We start from the raw sequence: 13,574 nt of genomic DNA, 5'->3' as shown, positions 1-13,574 counted from the left end.
AAAAGAGCAAAAACAATATATAGATCACCGTGCTTGTTTTGGAGATATTAGCCTTTGCAATTTTGTCGGGAAAATGTTCTCTCTTGGCCTTTTCATAGCTTTATCATTGACAAGTTGAAGTCCTCAAAAACTATTAAAGAAACATTAAAATTTTATAAGACTTTAACAGACAGCTTATCATTATACATGAAAAAGAATTATAAAAAGAACTAGAGGCTCTAAAGAGCCTGTGTCGCTCACCTTGGTCTATGTGAATATTAAACAAAGGAAGCAGATGGATTCATGACAAAATTGTGTTTTGGTGATGGTGATATGTTTGTACATCTTACTTTACTGAACATTCTTGCTGCTTACAATTATCACTATCTATAATGAACTTGGCCCAGTAGTTTCTGTGGTAAATGTTACCGGTAGTAAAAATTTACAAATTTTATGAAAATTGTTCAAAAATGACTATAAAGGACATAACTCCTACAGGGGTCAACTGACCATTTTTGTCATGTTGACTTATTTGTAAATCTTACTTAGCTGAACATTATTGATGTTTACAGTTTATCTCTATCTATAATAGTATTCAAGATAATAACCAAAAACAGTAAAATTTCCTTAAAATTACCAATTCAGGGGCAGCAACCCAACAACGGGTTGTCTGATTTATCTGAAAATTTCAGGGCAGATAGATCTTGACCTGATAAGCAGTTTTATCCCATGTCAGATTTGCTCTAAATGCTTTGGTTTTTGAGTTATAAGCCAAAAACTGCATTTTACCCCTATGTTCTATTTTTAGCCATGGCGGCCATCTTGGCTGGTTTAGCGGGTCGCGCCACACATTTTTTGAACTAGATACCCTAATGATGATTGTGGCCAAGTTTGGTTTAATCTGGCCCAGTAGTTTCAGAGGAGAAGATTTTTTTAAAAGTTAACGACGACGAACGACGGACGCCAAGTGATGAGAAAAGCTCAATAGGCCCTTCGGGCCAGGTGAGCTACAAATGAGGGTCACCGGGAAAAATTTGCTAAGGCATTCAAATGGATAAACCAGAGGATTCCAAAAACCTGACCAAAATTCCAAAACATAAAAAGCGAGCTTTAACAATGACCAATGAACCATAAAAATGAGGTAAACGATAGATGATACCTGTCAGAAAGATTATTTCCTATGACCTGGTAAACGGACAGAAAGTCACAGGACAAAAAGTCACAGGACATAAAGTCACAAATTTGGTAGGACAAAAAGTCACAAATAATTTGTTGACAATTGTTTGAATATATAAGAGAAATATCTTGAAATATTGACTTTTTAATACATATATTCAAATTAAAGTTTAGGAAATGTGTCATTATACTTGAAAAATCAAGATTTATTGAATTTTAATAATGCAAAAGATATATCTCTTGGCACCATGAAGCCATTTAAGTTCCAAGCCACTTTGACATTTTGTTTTTATTAACAATTATTTGATTATCTTTGATATATTTTTGATAATTATTGTTTAAAAATAGATATAGGAAGATGTGGTGTGAGTGCCAATGAGTTGGTATATATACTTTTTTTCTTGTGACTTTTTTTCCTGTGACTTTTTTTCCTAGGGATATTGTGACTTTTTATCCTGTGACTTTTTTTCCGTTTACCTATATACAATAGTTCAAGAAAAATTCAAAAATATTTTTGTAGAAATAAGCTGTTTTTCTTTAAAGAAAATAATCAGAAAAAATGAACTGTGACTTTTTGTCCTGTGACTTTTTGTCCGTGGCTTTTTGTCCTGTCACTTTCTGTCCTACATTCTTTTATTGTTTACCATTTATGTCTATTAAATGGGCAGCTTTTATTGATATGTTCATGTTTATTAATATTTTTAACAGTAATTTCATTAAATATAATAAACAAAATGTTTTATAGATTTCCGGATAAAAAAATGAGTGTCTAAAAAGATATGTACCTTCTTTAATCTAATCAAACGAAACAGTTTTCTTATCACTGGATTGTGTCTTGCAAGTTTTCAAGTAAAAAGGTTATTATCAGAATAAAAGATAAGAGAAAAAGAGAAAACAACAACCGTATAAGAATATAAATCTTTCAAAATTTCTTTTTCGTGCACGAATCAAATTATAATTGTTTTGAACAGTCATGAAAATAACTTTTATTGCCTTTTTCCTGTTATTATGGTTATGTCAACATTTATTGGGGGCAGTTGTTATAGAAATTAAACGTCAGTCATATATCACAAGTAAACCTTTGTTAATTTGGTCACCTGGAATTACATAATCATTTACCTGTTAAAATCACACATTTTTGTTCCTGGAAGATTTAGAAACAGAACGAATAGCTACTCTAGCCGTGGTTTTCTCTTCTTTCTCAGCGAATACACATACATTTAGTATTTCCGACAATGTACATCTATTGTTTATATTCTACAATTTACAACTGGGGCTTTAAAGTTTATTTTTTAAATCCAAGTCTCTGATTCTTAACATTTTTCAAAGAAATCTACATAGTTTAAACGCAGACCGCGAAGTGGTCACGGCAGAAACAAAAATATTCTCTTTACCGTTTGCTGATCTTTGCTCAATATGGAGTTGGAGTAACAAGAGACTTTATTTGTACATTTAAGAAAAAATAAAACTTTATTTTTCAACTTGTTATTTTAAACAATAATTGACTGATTGTCGGATAAAAGCAGGTGTTTCGTGTTTTTGTTATTCATATTTTCCACCGATCTAGTTCAGCTACATGCTTGCAGTAAGGTATGATCATCGTAAATAAAAGCGCTCAAACAACTCTTATACATAGGTGGCGTATTTATTGATATTAGAAAATGATTTTTTAATATTAAAAAATCAACCTGAATATTTAATATTAAATATTCATTTTTTAATATTAAAAAATAAGACCATTTATTAATATTAGAAAATGATTTTTTAATATTAAAAAATGATTTATAAATATTAAAAAATGAATATTTAATATTAATAAATAGGATCTATTTTTTAATATTAAAAAATCGAATATTTAATATTAAAAAATGATTTTTTAATATTAGAAAATAAAACCTATTTATTAATATTAAAAAATGACTATTTTTTAATATTAAAAAATATTTATTAATATTAAATATTCGATTTATTAATATTAAAAAATAATATTTAATATTAATAAATGATTTTTTAATATTAATAAATAGGGAATAAATTCCACAACGGCTTGCCATAAGGTAGATATATGTACCTTAGAATCCTGTCATAAAACAAATATAGAGGATTGATTACTTTTTAGTAAAACAGACCAAAGAACCAAAAACCTAACACTGAGCAATAAACCGCGACAATGAGGTCAAGCTCAACTATAAACTCTTAAGACGGGTATGTGCATCATAAACTATATCCATACACTAAAAACAAATGACTTATTGCAAACAGTTTTAGACGTACAAAGACCAAAACACAAAAACTAAACTTTCATAACTGAACCATGAAAATGAGGTCAAGTTCATGATCAGATGACACCTACACCTACTTAGACATTAACACCTTACAATCATTCCATACATTAAACACAGCAGACCTATTGCTTATAGTATCTAAAATAGAAAAACCTTTTGGACGCGCATAAGGACCTTGCAAGGTACGCACATACTAACATGTACTACATATAGGTATCATAATAAAAATGAAAAGAAAAACAATACAAAAATCTTACCTTTTTTTAGTCAAGTCGTCACCAAGCAATGTAAATAAGGACGATGGACATTTGACAGACGAAAACTTCATAACTCAAGTCATCAATTATATACGAAGTAAACATTTACTTTTTCATAATGTACGTACTATTTCTTTTCCAAAAATCTGTAGTACTGGAAATCTACTTTTATTATTCAGTACTATTTTGTTACTTTAAAATCATTGTAATATTTAGGTACCTGTATATCACAGTACATGTACTTGATTTGTACTTGGAATTTAAGTACTACAGATTTTTGGTTACACCGTTAAATTTTCAGCATTTTGTAGGTTTGTCTATTTCAAATCTCTTATAGACAGATGTCCAAACATGGAATACTGTGGTCATTGACCATTTTTTCCTTTCAAAATTTCCTGTATCAAGTCAGGAATATGGCCATTGTTATATTATTGTTCGTTTCTGTGTGAGTTACATTTTAACGTTGTGTCTTTTGTTTTCTCTAAATTTTGAGTGTAGATTCACATTACGATAAGACGTGTCACGGTACTTGTCTATCCTAAATTCAGGTATTTGGTTTTGATGTTATATTTGTTATTCTCGTGGGATTTTGTCTGATGCTTGGTCCGTTTCTGTGTGTGTTACATTTTAGTGTTGTGTCGTTGTTCTTCTCCTATATTTAATGCGTTCCCTCGGTTTTGGTTTGTTACCCCGATTTTGTTTTTTGTCCATGGATTTATGAGTTTGAACAGCGGTATACTACTGTTGCCTTTATTGGTATTATGTCTGTACCAATATATTAAGTACAAATCAAGTACTGCTACATTTTTGTAAATACAAGTACCTAAATATTACAATAATTTTAAATTAAAGAAATAGTACTAAATATCAAAAAGTAAATTTCCAGTGCTAGAGATTTTAAGTACAGAAATAGCAAATTTGCAAAAGTAGCAGTGTATCAAGCATGCAGATATTCAATCATCTAATATAAAAATCGTTGAAGAAGTTGGTTTATCCCGCCGTTGCCACCGGAATATTATTCCTATGTCGAGCTTTCAGTGGAAAGGAAAGGTATGCGAATGTACACATTTTTGAGAGTAATTATCCATTGAAAATATGTTATACCAGCGTCTCACATTAAAGTATAGCTCCGACGTACGCTGGGCGTGGAAAATATAACGTATGCTGTCAATACGCTAGTAATTTTGGATGCATTTAACTTGTTAAGCGTACCTAAGCGTTTATCGGGTGTTCAAGTAACGTATGTCGGCGTTTGTCCAACGTAAAAGGAATGCACGCTATGAAGGATAAAATGTCTCTTGAACGTATTTGAGACGCGTCCCGGTCGTATCTGGGATGAAAATTCGTGCTTTAGGCTTGTCTATGACGTTTAATTATGGGGTGTTTGTTACAAACATACCCGCATACCTTTAAGTTAAAGTCGATCGGTCTTGAAGCGTATACAACGTGGCCTTCACATGTCTCAAACTTATCTTTAGCGTTTGCAACGCGCTTGTAGCGTATGTACATGTATTACGTGCGTGTAGCGTACAAGTATACGCTTGACATACACTTGAGCTGGATGCAAATGTATACGTTGCATAAAAAGCTCGTAGAGTTATAGCGTTCACCAAGTTATTTCGACGTACTTCAAACTGATGCAACGCGCGTTTTATGATTTCTTAGCGTTCCTCTGGCGTGCAGATAACGTATATGGACTTTGTCAATTTTCTCTGTACGTCTTGTGAACGCAAGTCTATACGCCAATGTGTAACGCCGGCATTACTTATAGTTATCAAAGGTAACAGGCTTATAAGTTAGTACGCCAGACGCGCGTTAAGTCTGCATGAGACTCATTTCGTCAATTTTCTCTGTATGACTGGTGAACGCTGGTCTATACGCTACTGTGTGACGCCGGCATTACTAATAGTTTTCAAATTAACAGGCTTATAATTTAATACGCCATACGCACGTTTAGTCTGCATGAGACTCATTCTCAAAATGTTTATGAAGCTAAGCAAGTACAAATTAAAGAGCATTGGGAAAAAAACGCCGAATACGGTTAAGGTAATCTATTCTGGGATTAGAAAATCTATAGTGTTTTGAAAAGATTTGCCAAGCATTTGAAATCCTAAGATGTATAAGTCCGAAACCATCCAAGAGCTATATGTCAAAAATACCTAAACTAAATAGCCAAATTCATCTTAAGTCAACTTTGCCTGAGGGAATGACTTACGTACCAGAAGTACTAATGATGCATAGCAAAATGTAGATCGTTTACAAGGTTATTAATATATCATATTACACGAATCCCTGATACATAAGATACATAAAAAAAATATTTATTGTTAACGAGAAAATCAAAACAAAAACTCATACCACATTTTTTAATTTTAATGCTGTTGGGCTAGCCTTACTTCTAGTTTGGAGGCACAAAGAATTCAAATATAATGTAAAGTAACTGTATACATCTTGATGCCTCAAATTAAGAATGTGATCACACGTAATATGACTCAAGATGAAACAGTATAGATATATTTCAGCGAGATAATACATTTAGCACACTTGACATGCTAAAAGTTTAATGAATGATGTACCAATCTATAGTTACAGATGGATCGGATGTAAATGTGGAACCTAGCTGTGATAGGAACATAAATTAATATACATATCTGTAATGTATGCACCCTTTGTTATATATATCTTACTGATAATTTTAAGTAAGAAAAGAATGGTCAGTGATATGCATGTAAAATAACAGGATATTGAATTATAAGATGTCTTCCGACTTTGTGTTATGATGCCCAAATTACAATACTTGACAACAGTGCGTTGTTTTAGTGACTGTTTCTTTTGAATACACATTATATGACCTTAAATAATCAATTTTAGTTTTGATAATGTGTCTGGTATGAAAAAGCGGGAAAACATCGTATCGTTTCCGGATTTGTTGTAAATTTACTTTTCACTCATTCTGCCGGTTTAAAAGATCGTTTAACAAAGGAGTACAAGGTTTACACGGCCTGAGTGCACATTGTTGACAGCCAACATATATATAACAAACTAATTCTAAATTTATACAGGAATAAATCCAGATGAAGCGTACGTTGATCTTTTGCGAAAGATACCAGTTGAAAATAATTTTCACGAAAGACTCATAAACCTGAAAATCCAGAAATATGAAATTGAATTAACTGTGCTAGAAAACAGAAAAGTGGTAGTAATTAACACTGCTGCATGGAAATACATGTATGCAGCATCACATGTTATAAAAGGGGATGCTAAATTTCATGGTAAGCGACAGTCTCAATGTTATGAGCCTATCCTCCTCTGATCTCCTGTGAACCCTTTTAGACAATATTTTGAAGTTACTAGCTACGGGTACTTGCAAAAAGGTCCAGAAGTAACAATAAGAGTTTGTAATTTTTACTTCCCAGACTAATTGCCGAAACGTGTTTCCGGACAGGGACCAAATCAATAGGGAAATTGCAAGTAACAATTATATAATTTTTTTAATTACTCTCTGTTATCGTTACTCGCAAAATATATTTAAAGAGGCGTTGATCGAAACAAAATTATTTAAGGTCAACATTTTAGTTCGTGAACAGATTGAAAAGTTTGCTGGTCATACCATGAGAGGAACAATTTGTTCCAGTTAAGAACTATGAGACAAAGTTGTCGACGAGAAGATAAATATCCATTGCATATAGAAATCGGATTGTTGGAAAAGTCAGAAAAAATTGTGTAGAAATTGCCACCAACATACAGACGTTAGAATTGTAATTTTGTATAATTTTTATTTTTCAATTTATTTTTCATCGAACATCTTACAATGTATACATGTTTTTCAATTTTGAATGATTATCAAAAAAATTTGTTCTTTTAGCAACCAATAGTAAAAAAGGATATGGGAAAATAAAACAAATACTATATCCAGCATATCAAAAAGGTAAAACCTTGTTAATCGACTTAAGAATGAAACACCTCAGAACTGTAAATACATATAACGTACATTTTTATAAAGAAAAATGAAAGGGATATGTAAAAAAAAAGGTAATAGTTGTATCCGTTATGAAACCATTAAACATGACCTAGATAAGCGTGTAAAATGGACTCAATACCTTGGATTTTACCTTTGGCTTATGAAGTAATTTAAACTTGTTTACCAAAATAAATGCTTTTCTGGAGTAAAAGACAAATATATGAACTAAAAGGTGAAATATTACTAGACACACATGAGGTTAAATTCCTGACTTTGTACAGGATCAAAATGTGGGACGTATAAACTAGTATCCTCCTTCTATTCAATTAATGTGAACTAACGTAATACACAACACATAACATAGTCATATAGTAATATTCAGTTTAAACGAAGTCCGGGTCAGTAGTGTGGAAATGTGTAGGATCATAGACTTAAAATATATGTAACATATTAAAAAGAATAATAACATGTTAAAGAGGTTTTAAAGGTACATTAATTAAAAGACAAATAGAACAAAGATCAAAGAATGTGGAAGAAAAAATTACATGTTATCTGCCAAATTCATTTTTATTCGATGAGTTGGGGATTTTTGTTTTCTAAAAGTCGGAGTCACCTCAACGAGATTGATTTTCTCGCTTGAACCGGTACGTCGAAAGCGAGAAAAGCAGTCAAGTTGAGATAACCAATGATAATCTGTTTATCGCTATTTTTCTTATGACGACGTTGTTAAGTTCATGACAACGGGCACGTGCGTCCCAAGTTTCTAGAGATAATTGCCATATCAATCAACTCCGCTGTAAATGAAAACTATCATTCAGCAAGATCAAAGGATAATTTCATAGAATAGCGATAAAAGAAGTGAACAAAGCAGTGTTACTCATGTTCCATTTACAGAATACAATAGAAATCAAAGAAGATCCGCAGGAATTTTATCATTATTGTACAGATTATGTTTTAAATGAAGCTTTGCTAAACCTTCAGTTGTCGGGAGACTCTAGGAGTATAAGCTGCAGTAGAAACTAAAGTCAGGGATATCAATTCTTGACAACTCTTTTAAAAATATCCTGCAATCATATTGAAATGTACTAATTTGTCAGTTTAAGCATATTCTATGTTGACTGCTTTTTACCCCTTTTTTTGACATTTACAATTTTTATGTCTGTTTTGTTCACACATCGTTGTCAATATAACTCAATTTCATGAGACTAACACACAAGTGAGAGATTGTTGCTAGATATAAAACCTGTTTCAGTTCACCATTTACATAATATGGTGCCTGTACCAACTCAGGAATATGACAGTTGTTAATCATTCGTTTGTTGTGTTTGAATTTTGCCATTTGATTATGGACTTTTGATTTTAATTTTTATCAGAGTTAAGTTTTTTTGGTGATTTCACTTGCTCTCTTTTAAATGTATAAATCTATTCTCAATCATTTAGATAATATTTCAAAATTTATGCAAGATCATTGACTGCCTATATATAAACAGGTGTGATACAAAAGTATCCCCCCTGATATATGGTTTTTGTTTCCGTATTTAGAGATAAGATTTATAGACAAAGTATTTAAATTTAAACACAGTTTGATTTGAATACGAGTCCTCTAATAAGGATCACAGTGAGATATCAAATAAACGTCTTTTATGTAATCTGTCTCTTTCATGTTCTATATTATATTCTCAGATTATATTGTACTGAATTTGAAGGACATAAACATGAATACATGATATAACTTTTGACTTGAATAACAGAGTTGTGTAGAAGATATTGAGTTTCTCTTCCGTATTTTTTTCCTCACGTCAAAGTATTCACTGAACGATATTGAGAAATTTAAAAATAGACAATCACAAAATTCGTCGTTTACATATTGTTTGTTTTAAAGTTAGGTGCAACATTTTACACGCATGCCGGTTATGTATCATGAGGACGATGTTTTTCAGATGGTTAAACGTATACAATGTTTTCAGTTTTAATTATGATAATAATATTCTCCTCGATCATTTATAAATATTTAAAAATATTTCAAATGTATTGCATTTTACGTGTTTGCACCGTGTATACCTTTGTGTCATTTGTTATCTCTACATGTTTTAAAAGAAGAGTCGAAACATTGAGGTTCCCGTCGATTGAACATATTCAATTATCTTTGTTTTTTCTTTTCATCAATTTTAATACAATGTATTTGCGATACATTGAATTTCGAAATCCATCCTTCATAGATACTATATGATTAAACAGTTAGAAATATCTTGAAATCATTGCACTATACTGTGACAAAAATGATCAACGCAAAATACAAAAAACAAACTCTTCCATAAGAAAATCAATCCCGAACAACAAGCACAGTACCATCATATTTGAATTAAATTTAAAATAAAAAAAAAGTATTTGAGTTGAATCGTCTAGAAGCCACTGCAATGAGCTGAACGAACACGGATAGCTTTCAAACTGCTCTCTTTCACAGTAAAATGAATGGACGGCAATTTGCAGTCGTTTTATTATTGTAAGTGTTAATTTCAAACAAAAGAATATTGTAAATTTTAAGTTTTATGATAAAACATTGTTTCTCATAATGTATAATTTATATAAATACCACGAATTTTAACTGAATGATTTGTTATATAGCTTTTTTTAATCTTATTTTCAAAGTGTTTTCTCTCGCTATGATCAAATACAAAAGTAATCTTCATGATTAAACACCGTTATCGTATGGTTGGCTATGTTCACTGGTATTAAAGAGATAATCGTCACTGCAACTACGAGTATCCTAATATGGCGACGGCAGATATAGGTAAAATCTTTACAGTATTCTTTCTCAAATGTAGCATGTTTTTGTCAATAGTTACTCAGCTACTAGGTTTTTCTTTGCCATTACATCATATTTGAATCGTAACGGTGCACCAGAATTGTCTAAGCGCTTTGAAAAATTCGGGATGATAATCGTAACTCTATGGATGTTTTTTGGTTTGATAATCGTAATTTCTTTATCGGATAATAGTGACGGAAAAATATTAAATGTGTTTTTCAGCATTTCAATGGTATTGTGTGTATTAAAATGCAAATGTACAGTTAATTGATGACATTTACTGAAAAATAAAAATATAGATGATCGGGTTGTTGTTTTTTTGACACATTCCCCATTACCATTCTTAATTTTATTAATCACAAATCTGATGTAGGGTGACACATGCGTTTCGCCCGACAATTATTGCCATATATTATAACTTCCTTAAAATTGCCTTTTCGCTCATTCCCATATTTTGTGACATTCCTAGTTCTTGTAGTTTTCTGTATTTTAACAAAGTTCGTGTTATTCCCATTTCCAAATTTCTTGAAGCTGGTTCACCCTTCCAATTTTATGATATAATAGTATGTAGCTGTTTTTATTAGAACTTTTAATAATATATGCACTAAAAGAAATGTCATAAGATGTTGAAACCTGATTAATTCGTCACCCTAATTTCATCATATGTTATCAGATATACGTTTTTAGTGTCAATATCAATAAACCACTATCCAATTACGATTTTTTTCGCATTTTTTAATCTTTAATCTTTTTTCCGAGTTACGATTATCATACCGATTTTTCAATTCCAGTCCACCGTTACGATTCAAATATAATGTTATTATATAGAAAAACTTGCAGCTGAGTAACAATTGACAAAAACATGCTACATTTGAATAAAATGACTGTAAAGATGTCACCGATATCTGCCGTCGCCATATTGGGATACTCGTAATTGCAGTTACGATTATCTCTTTAATACCAGCGTATGTTAAAGGCCGCGATAAAAATTATATGAAAGAAAAAAACTAACGAACTAGGTTACAACAAAGAAATTTACCAAAGAAATATGACAGAGTTAAATCTATGACTACCACTGAGCTAAAGCTCCTTAATCGGAAAGTGCATATTATGTAGAATATGGTTGATTAAAATATGTTTGTAAACGTGAAAACTTTTGAGTTATACAAGAAAGTGTAGTAAAAGCAACACATAAGTACAAATTGTAAAAATTAAAGAAAATAAATGATACGCTTTAGAGGCATGTTAAATTTTAGATTTGAATCTTATGAATTAAACTCATACAAGGAACCTTGTTCTAACTCAAAAGTTTAGATCCTTGTATTATCATAAAGGACCTTCATAATTGTAATGAGCCGAAGTTTCAATAACTGTGTGTACATGTAAATCAAATTTTAAATGTTCTTTATTGATAATGATCGTCAAAGATATGTACTGTCTATAACTTGAACCCGTGTGAAAGATTAATTTTTACCACCAACTTGGATCGCTTTTTGTTCTGATAGAACACTGATATTATCGTGTAGTGATGGAATAAATAACAATGATAAATCGAAGATTTGTGGGGAGTGTGGCTGTTTTCTTACATGTCTCCCTGACTCCAGGCATCCAATTGCATCGTTGAAAGCATGAACGTTGCCATTTTTAACCGAGTTTGAAATATCAGACTGTGTTGTCATGGTAGAAAGGGTTGAATTCTGCTGTGTCGACGCCCGTCTTCGTATTCTATACTACAGTAAAAGAGAGCAACAATATTTAACATTTGATATAGTAAAGCATTGCCAATTTTATGAACTAAAAAGTAATCAGTCAATCGTTTTGCATTTAACTATTTATACAACAGGTATGTTCAATTCAATGTATGTTTCATTTCATTTTCTTTTGTTTTTATTTTGCACTTGAGGGTTCTGTTTTCTTTGTTTTCCTCTTATGGTGGATGAGTTTCCCTCAGTTTTGATCAATAACCCGGATTTATTTTCTCTCAATCGATAAATGCCTTTTCAGCAGTGGTATACTACTGATGCCTTTATTTATAATTTGCCATTAAGAACTATTGGGTCAGTATGTTAATTCTTCAATCGACAACATTTGTTTCCTTTAGCCATTATTATTTATTTTGGGAAATTCCCCACAGAATACGGTCATGGGTACAATGCTCGACAGCACATTATGCACGTTTCTAATTGGTTGATCCTGAATTCTAACATGCTGTTAAGTAGTTTATAGTGTCAAGAAATTAGACGCAATATGATCATGATGTATCTTTAGGGTTTTAAAAAAACTCTCTAAAAGTTAACACAATAGCAGCAGTGTTACTCAGGTTTCGTGCATTTACTGCATAACAGATCACTGATATTATCTTGTTTTGATGAAACAAGTAACAATGATAAATCGAAGATTTGTGGGGAGTGGCACTGTTTTCTAACATGTTTCCCTGGCTCCTGGCATCCAATTGAATCTTTGAAAGCATGAACGTTGCCATGTTTAACCAAGTTTGAAATATCTGATTGTGTGTCCTGGTACAAAAGAGTTGATTTATGTTGTGTCGAAGTCCGTATTCGTATTCTTTAATAAAGTAAAAGAGTTAACAATATTTACAATTTGATAAAGTAAAGAATTGCCGATTTTATGAACAAAAAAGTAATCAATCAATCAATCTATTTGCATTTTAACTATTTATACAATGTTCAATTCTATGTTCGTTGCATTCTCTTTTCTTTCCATGTTAACTTTGCACTTGAGGGTTCTTATTTCTTTGTTTTCCTCTTATAGTTGATGAGTTACCCTCAGTTTTGATTAGTACATGTAGTAACCAGTAACCCGGATTTATCTCATCTCAATCGATTTTTTACTTTTGAACAGTGGTATACTACTAATGCCTTTATTTATGATTTGCAATTAGGGAATTTTGGGTCAGTATGTTAATTCTTTAATCGACAGCATTTGTTTCTTTTAGCAATTATTATTTGTTTTGGGAAATTCCCCACAGATTACTGTCATGGGTACAATGCTCGACATCACATTATGCATGTTTCTAATTGGTTGATCCTGAATTCTAACATGCTGTTAAGTAGTTTATAGTGTCAAGAAATTAGACGCAATATGATCAT

The 13,574-nt window shown here is 31.5% G+C and overlaps 1 protein-coding gene across 1 annotated transcript in view; it reads left to right on the top strand.

Annotated features, from left to right (window-relative positions):
- The window catches only part of LOC134696061 (uncharacterized), a 216,711-nt gene that overhangs the window by 4,711 nt on the left and 198,426 nt on the right, over positions 1-13,574 (top strand). The gene's annotated exons all lie outside the window — the stretch shown is intronic.

Source organism: Mytilus trossulus, chromosome 14 (genome assembly GCF_036588685.1).
Source record: "Mytilus trossulus isolate FHL-02 chromosome 14, PNRI_Mtr1.1.1.hap1, whole genome shotgun sequence".
Lineage (NCBI taxonomy): Eukaryota > Metazoa > Mollusca > Bivalvia > Mytilida > Mytilidae > Mytilus > Mytilus trossulus.
Note: the sequence above shows the minus strand (reverse complement) of the source record. Positions and strands in the feature narration are given on the sequence as shown.